Below are 8,440 nucleotides of genomic sequence, written 5' to 3'. Positions count from 1 at the left end.
GCCTGTGGTCCCAGCTACTTGGGAGGCTGAGGCAGGAGACTCGCTTGAGCCCAGGAGTTGGAGGTTGCTGTGAGCTTTGATGCCACTGGCACTCTACCCAGGGGGACAGCTTGAAGCTCTGTCTCAAATTAAAAATAAAATAAAAATAGCAGTGTCATCATACAGCAGCTTACAGCAACCTGAAACTCCTGGGTTCAAGTGATCCTCCTGCATCGGCCTCCTGAGTAGCTGGGAATATAGGTGCCTGCCACCATTCCCAGCTAATTTTTCTATTTAGGAGGAAGATAGAATCTCACTATGTTGCTCAGGCTGGTCTGGAACTTCTGGTCCCTAGTTGTCCAGGCCTTGGCTTCCCAAAGTGCTGGGACTACAGGTATGAGCCACCATACCCAGCCAACAATGGCAGTACCTTAAGTCTTAGAGTACTTGTCAATATCCATTACTATTAGGCTGACAGTCATCCATTGTTATCAAATGTCCGTAGATTGTTGGATAATGCACAGATGAAGTAAATGCCATCCGTTCCTTCACAGCCTCTTGGAGTTGGTGGCAGAGGAGGGGCAGGTTGGGGTGGGGAGGAAGTGCTAGCAGAATAGACAACAGCTAGTGTCGTAAACATTGCATAAAAATGTTGGACAGAGTTTAGGGAATCAGGTGAGGCTTCTTACTAGCAGTGACATTGAAACTGGATGACATTTAAACTCTTAAAGAGTCATCAGTCTTTTGGGCACAACAGATTAAAGATGGCTTCTAAGCAGCAGTAGCCTCATGTGTGAGGGGCTTTTAATACCTCGAAGAACTTGGCATGTTTGGGGAAATGGTTTGAAGAACTTAGCTTTTTGCATGTGTGCACATACACACACACTATCTGGAATGGAATAGGAAGAAATGAGACAAATTTGGAGACCAAGTGGCAATCAATTTCTTGCTCAGGAGTTTGAGCTTTGTCCTGTAGGCCAATCCTTGTAACATGGTTTACAGCCGTTATCTGGGCAGCTACTTAAAGGTACAGTCCTCAGATCTTCCCTAATCTACTGATTAGAGAATCTTGGGCTTTGGGGCCTAGTCACCCGCAGGTGATTTTACATGCACTCTAAAGTTTGGCTGTGTACATAGTGTTAAACAAGATTTTTCATCACTGGTGATGTAGGAAAATTTATGGTTTAGAAAGAAAGATAGGGCAGGTACTTGGTGGCTTGTGCCTTTAACCCTAGCACTCAGGGAGGCCAAGGAGCTTGAGACCTGCCTGAGCAAGAGCAAACCCCCTTCTTTACTGAAAACAGAAAAATTAGTCAGGCATGGTGGCAAGCACCTGTGGTCCCAGCTACTTGGGAGGCTGAGGCAGGAGGATCACTTGAACCCAGGACTTTGAGGTTGCAGTGAGCTATGATAATGCTACTGCACTCTATCCAGGTGACAGAGCTAGACTGTCTCAAAAACAAAACAAAACAAAAAACCACAAAGAAGCACTGCCAGTATAATAAAGGACCTGTTTGAATGGCAGAATCACTAGAATGTTGTAAAAGTTGGCTGTGACCCTTGTTTAGAGAAATACGAGGATCTGTTCTGCAGTCTGTATCAGTTGACATGCTTATTTGGCCTTGGGGCACCTTCTGTATTGGTTCTTCATCTGCCTCTCCTCGTCCATCTCCTTCACAAGTTCCTCCTCACCATCCCAACCTTTAGTCAGCAGTGTCCAGATCTCCATCCTTGCCCACAGGTAAACCACTGTTGACTAAGGTCAAATATAATAAATACTTGTACACGTATAGCCACTGCTGGGTGGTTTTCCTGGTGGAATAACTTCAGGTGCTAAATTCCAAAATTGTATCTTCATCCCATCTTTTTTTCTCTACTCCAGAGACTTCTGTACATCTACCAGGATGTCAAGTTAACATGTCTAAAACAGACCTGATTCTACTCCGCATTTCCCTCAGAGACATCCTTTTGCTCCAAGTAAATGGCACTCCCATTCTGTAGGTATTCAGGCCAAAGGCTTTGGAGCTGATCAGATCTTTTCTCACAGATCACATTTATCTTATCAACAAATTCTCCCTTCAAAACTTTATCCTAAATCTAAACATTTCTTATCGTCTCCGCTATTGTGGCCCCTGGCCAAGCCACTGCTGTTTTCCTCCTAGATTACTACAGGGATCTCCTTCCTGGTCCCTGCCCTGCTTCATTCAACACTTGCTATCTCAAATCTGGGTCAGACTGATTCCCTAACACTTTATTGTCTAGTGTGGTAGCCAGTAGCCTCATGAATGATCAAAATGTGGGTAGTGGACTTGAAAGAACTAGGTTTTATTTTATTTCATTTTAATTACATTTGAATAGCCACACCTAGTTAGTGGCCACCATACAGGCATTTCAAACATCGTAGAAAGTTCTGCATAGCACTGCTCTTAAAACAGAAGATAAATCTTATTATGACTTTACTGGGAAGCCCTTCATGGCCCATCCCTGACAATGCAAAGCAGGGGATCTTTACTGTGTTTTTTAAGGCACTTGGTGATCTCCCCAAATACATACCATTCTCCCTGCATTTGTGCTGCTCCAGTTAACTGGCCCCAACACACCAACCATACTCATAGAGCATGCTTAAGAAAGTGTACTTTGTCTAAGAGACTTGTCTCTCTCTCTTTTTTTTTTTTTTGGTCTGGGGCTGGGCTTGAACCTGCCACCTCCAGCATATGGGCCAGCGCCCTACTCCTTGAGCCACAGGCACCGCCCAGTGCCACTGTCTCTTTATGGCCAGGGTATCTGCTCTGCTTTTAAAAAAGTACCTGTATTATTCTCTACATTTTTTCAATTTGTTTATTTAGGAAAATATGGTTAACATTTGTTTATGGTGTAATGGGTGCAAAATATTAAATAATGGAATTTTCAGTCTTTTCCTGACATTTCTATATTTTAAAAAGCAAACTTTTGGGTAGCTCTATTTAATAAGTATTTGAAAAGGTAACTACATAGAAAGTTTAGATAGTGGAGGGAAAAAAATTCTTTTAGAAACTGCCTACCAAGGTGGATGGATTGCTTGAGCTCAGGAGTTCAAGACCAGCTTGAGCAAAAATGAGACCCTGTCTCCAAAAATAGCCAGGTGTTGTGGTGGGCGCCTGTAACCCTCAGCTACTAGGGAAGCTGAAGGAAAAGGATCTCTTGAGCCCACAAGTTTGAGGTTGCTGTGAGCCATGATGCCACAGCAGTCTACCAAGGGTGACAAAGTGAGACTCATTCTCCAAAAAAAAGAGATACAGTAACAGGGATTATTTTTATTTTTATACAATCTTCTACTCAGACTTTGTTCATGGACAGGCATGCTTTTCACATAATTGCATTCATTGTCACTAGAACCTGCTGTTTTTGTTAACATTATGTCCTAATAGTTTCCCCTGTTACTGTATAATCTCCATGTTGATCATTCTTAATGATGTTTGTTTGTCAGGTAAATTTACCTTGATTTACTTAACACTCCCTTCCTCTATTACTGGTTATTAAATTGTTCCCAATTTTTTACTGTTACAGATAATGCCACAGACAAATCTCATACATAACTCTTTGCCCACATTATTTCTAAGTTTAATTGCCCAGAATGAAATTCGGCACATGAATGTTCGAAAGGCTTTGATAAGTGTCATCACATTTTACATCCATTCATCCACATATTGGGGCAGTCAATTTTTTTTTTTTTTCTTGGAGACAGAGTCTCACTATGTCACAGTCCTCAGTAGAGTGCTCTAGCATCATAGCTCACAGCAACCTCAAACTCTTGGGTTCCAGCAATCCTCTTTGCCTCAGCCTCCCCAGTAGCTGGGACTACTGGTGCCTACTACCACCCCCGGCTAGTTTTTCTATTTTTATTGGAGACAGGGACCACCCAGGCTGGTCTTGAACTCCTGAGCTTAAGCATACTAACCTGCCTTGGTCTCCCAGAGTGCTAGGGTTATAGGTGTGAGCTACCATGCCCGGCCTGGCATAGTCAATATTTAATGTAAACATAAAAAGATGCTGCTGAAACTCATCTTTACAATTTGTTACAAGTGTCCCAGGCCTTGGATTTCTGCCATTGCCTCTGGTAACTCAAATGCAATATTGAGAAAGCAGTACATTATAGCAAGCTTTTGTCTTGTCTTTAAATTACTGTCATCTTGGACCTGCTGTGCTTTGTTAAATGCCATATTGATTGCAACAAGATCTTCACTTTCTCCAACTCAGCTGGAAATTGAAGGGCTTTTAAGACAGTAATTAACTCCTTGCAATAGGGTATGTGCAAACCTGCCCTGTAATTACTCCGAGCCCAGGTATGAATAGTCATTTGCCTGGAACCTAGTAATGTTCCTCTGTGGTCCTTTTTGCATTCTTTGGAAGGAGGATAGTAGTTGGCTTTCTGAAGAAGGGAGAAATCAAGCAAGCCTATGACAGGAAGGCTCCAAACTGTGACTTTTATAGTCTGCAAGATTGTCAGTATATGGGACATGAGATGCCATCTAAATGTAAGATCACATTCCTTTTTTTTTCTTTATAGTCTTTCTGTATTTCTCTTTCTGTCTTTAAACAAAGTGTTGTTGTCATTTTGCCTTTTTTTGCCCTTTATATGATTTCCCCTGTTGATTTGGGCAGTTGTAGTTCATATGGCATTTCATTATACTTACCTATTCTACTACCAACTCTATTGTTTATGATATTTGAATTGTTTTTAGGTTTTCTTTCTATGATGAGCAGTGCTGCTATGAATATTCTTACATTTATGTCCTAGCATGAGTTTCCTTAGGTTACTACTGCTGGGCCATGGACATGTTTTACTTTGAGTGGTAGCTTCTTTAACTGGTAGGGATTGGGGGGCGGGGGGGGAGAATAATGGTCTCTTGGTAAGGGATAGCATTTATTCCCAAGACTGAAGAGAAGTGGGTTGATCAAGAGACTAGTTGATCTGTTCTGTAGAGCTTTAAAAACTGAACAGACAAGGAAAGAGATATGAAAGTTCAGGTAGTAGTCATTCATTTTGGAAGCCAACAAGTTGGAAAACAAAATAAGCAGAGGAGATTTCTGGTGCATCCCAGAAGAAAACTTTGGAAAGGAAGTTGGAAGCAATGCCGTGGCCCAGAGCAGCACTGTCCAATAGAAATGCAGCATGAGCCACCTAATTTAATTAAAACATTTTTTAATAGCCACATTAAAAAAGGTAAAAAGGGCTCAGCACCTGTGGCTCAGCGGCTAGGGTGCCAGCCACATACACAAGAGCTGGTTCAAATCCAGCCCGTGCCTGCCAAACAACAATGACAACCACAACCAAAAAGTAGCCAGGCATTGTGGCAGGCGCCTGTATTCCCAGCTACTTGGGAGCCTGAGGCAAGAGAATCACTTAAGCCCAAGAGTTTGAGGTTGCTATGAGCTGTGATTCCACAGCCCTCTACCAAGGGCAACATAATGAGACTGTCTTTAAAAAAAAAAAAATGTAAAAAGGGCCAAGCATAATGGCTCATGCCTGTAATCCTAGTACTCTGAGATTCTGGAGTGGGTGGATTGCTTGAGCTCAGGAGCTTGAGACCAGCCTGAGCAAAAGCAAGACCCCATCTATACTTAAAATAGAAAAATCAGCCAGGTGTGAAGGTAGATGACTGTAATTTCAGCTACTCAGGAAGCTGAGGCAAGAGGATTAATTGAGCCCAGGAGTTTGAGGTCACTGTGACCTAGGCTGACACCATGGCACTCTAGCCTGGGCAGCAGAGTGAGATGGTGTCTCAAATAAGTAAAAAGAAATGGGAAAATTAATTTCAGTGATATATATTTTTTAACATAATATTTCCAAAATATTGTTTATCATATAATTTGTGCTTAATTTACTGAGATTTTTACTTTCCTTTCTTTTTGACATGAAGCTTTTGAAATTTGATATATATTTTTAATTTAAAGCACGTCTCAATGTAGACAAGCCCTATGTTTCAAGCTCAATAGCTGTATGAAACTAGTAGCTAACATTGGACAGAGTTGAACGGAGTTACTATATTAGTTTCTTAGGGCTGCCACAATAAATCATCATAGACTATGTGGTTTAAAACAATAGAAATTTACTCTTTCTGTTTTGGAAGCTACCCGTCTGAAATCAAGGTTGGTTCAGGGTTGGTTCTTGCTGTGGAGAACCTGTAGGAGAATCCTGGTGGCTGCTAGCTACTGTTGTTCTTTCCAAGCTGGAGGATACATCACTCCAGTCTCTGCTGCTGTGTTCACCTGGCATCCTCAACTGTGTGTCTCCATCTTTAGATGGCTTTTTTTACCTTTACTGTTTCCAAATTTCCCTGTTCTTATGAGGCAAAGAGTTATTGGGTTAGGGCCCTTCCTAATCCAGTATGACTTCATCTTAAACTTGATTGTATCTACAAAGTCCATATTTCCAAACAAGGTTGCATTCTAAGATCCTAGAATTATTTTAACCTCACTGTAAGAAGGATATTCAAACCAAAAGAACTAAGACAGATGAAATCCTATAGTAGAGAAAGAATTTGTGAAGAGAGTTACAGAGCCCTGTCTGTGATATTTTAGGAATTCTGAGAGTCTTCAAGGAGAATTTAACAACAACAACCCCTTTCTTGCCCAAATTCTTATAAGGCAAAAGTGGAAGCATACTGGGGCTAGAATATCTCCTTTATTAGAGCAGATGCTGGAGAATGTGTGAATTCCAAACACCCTGAGTAACTAGAACAAGCAGACTCTATAGCCTTGCTTCCAAGAAGGAGAAAGGGGCCAGGAGGGTTGAGATGAAGGGGCTGTCCCTCTGTGTGGAGCCTCAGATCAGAAATGGGAAAGAAGCACCCCTCCCCTAAAAGGAAGTGAAGGAAAATTTTTAAAACAATTTTTGAAAGAAATAATAAGGAAAGTGGCTTAGACACTGATGCTGATGCACTTGGTGCCAATCCGAGCAAGGGTCTAGACTAGATTATCAAAAAGATTGCTTTTGAGTACTTGGAACAGTAGTCAATAATCACAGTTCAGGGCGGCGCCTGTGGCTCTACCCGCAGGGCGCTGGCCCCATATACCAAGGCTGGAGATTCAAACCTGACCCCTGCCAAACTGCAACAAAAAAATAGCCAGACATTGTGGTGAGTGCCTATAGTCCCAGCTACCCGGAAGGCTAAGGCAAGAGAATCGCCTAAGCCCAGGAGTTGGAGGTTGCTGTAAGCTGTATTGATACCATGGCACTCTACTGAGAGTGATAAAGTAAGACTCTGTCTCTACAAAAATAAGTAATAATAATAATAGTAATAATAATCACAATTCACTAACAAGTTTTAACTCATTCATTTCATTATTGGGTATAAAAATGGAAAAAATGATACAGTTGTCGTGTCTCTAACAGGCCATTTGACATGCTGCGTATCTCTTTGTATTGGATGAGATGGAAAAATATAGGCTAAATGCTACAAGAGTTGTGTGAAATAGTAAATGATCAGCTGCTATTCCTAAGATGATCTGTTTCATGTTAGAAAGACTTTTTGGGGCGGGGGGGGAGACAGTCTCCCTTTGTCACTCTTAGTAGAGTGCCGTGGCATCACACACAGCTCGCATCAACCTCAGACTCTTGAGCTCAAGCCATTCTCTTGCCTCAGCCTCCCCAGTATTTGGGACTATAGATGCCCACCACAGTGCCAGGCTATTTTTAGAGACAGAGTCTCACTCTTGTTCAGGCCAGTCTCGAACCTGTGAGGTCAGGCAATCCATCTGCGCCTCAGCCTCTCAGAGTTCTGGGATTACAAGCCTGAGTCCACCACGCCCGGCCCTGGAAGGACATTTTAGTGGCAAATGACTGGATCATCCCAGGTCTGTCACATGCAACATTTCCGTTCATGACCAGATGAGAGAATATAAACTGGAATAAGTGGAATGATGGGATCAAAAAGAACTTGGTGGAGTGACTGTAAACAAGTTAAAATATAGGCCAGGCGCGGTGGCTCACGCCTATAATCCTAGCAAACTGGGAGACCAAGGTGGGTGGATTGCCTGAGCTTAGAGCAAAAGCATATGTCTAAAGAAAAAAAAAAGCTAGGCATTGTGGCAGGTGTCTGTAGTCCCAGCTGCTTGAGAGACTGAGGCAAGATAATTACTTTGAGCCCAAGAGTTTGAGGTTGCTGTGAGCTATGACGTCAGGGCACTCTACCAAGGAGGAAAAAGTAAGACTTTGTCTCAAAAAAGAAAGAAAAAGCTAGCCAGGTGTTATGCTAGGCACCTGTAATTCCAGCTAACCAACAAATTAAAATGAAGATTCATTCATGGCTTGACACCTGTGGCTCAAGTGGCTAAGGTGCCAGCCACGTACACCTGAGGTGGCGGGTTTGAATCCAGCCTGGGCCTGCCAAACAACAATGATGGCTGCAACCAAAAAATAACCAGGCATTGTGGCGGGTGCCTGTGGTCCCAGCTACTTGGGAGGCTGAGGCAGGAGACT

At 42.4% G+C, this 8,440-nt stretch overlaps 1 protein-coding gene across 8 annotated transcripts in view; it reads left to right on the top strand.

Moving 5' to 3' along the window:
- The window catches only part of TNRC6B (trinucleotide repeat containing 6B), a 261,212-nt gene that overhangs the window by 222,449 nt on the left and 30,323 nt on the right, over positions 1–8,440 (top strand). The window lies entirely within an intron of this gene.

This window comes from Otolemur garnettii, unplaced genomic scaffold (genome assembly GCF_000181295.1).
Source record: "Otolemur garnettii isolate 467f Iridium unplaced genomic scaffold, OtoGar3 scaffold00007, whole genome shotgun sequence".
Classification (NCBI taxonomy): Eukaryota; Metazoa; Chordata; class Mammalia; order Primates; family Galagidae; genus Otolemur; species Otolemur garnettii.
This window is presented reverse-complemented; position numbering and strand designations above follow the sequence as displayed.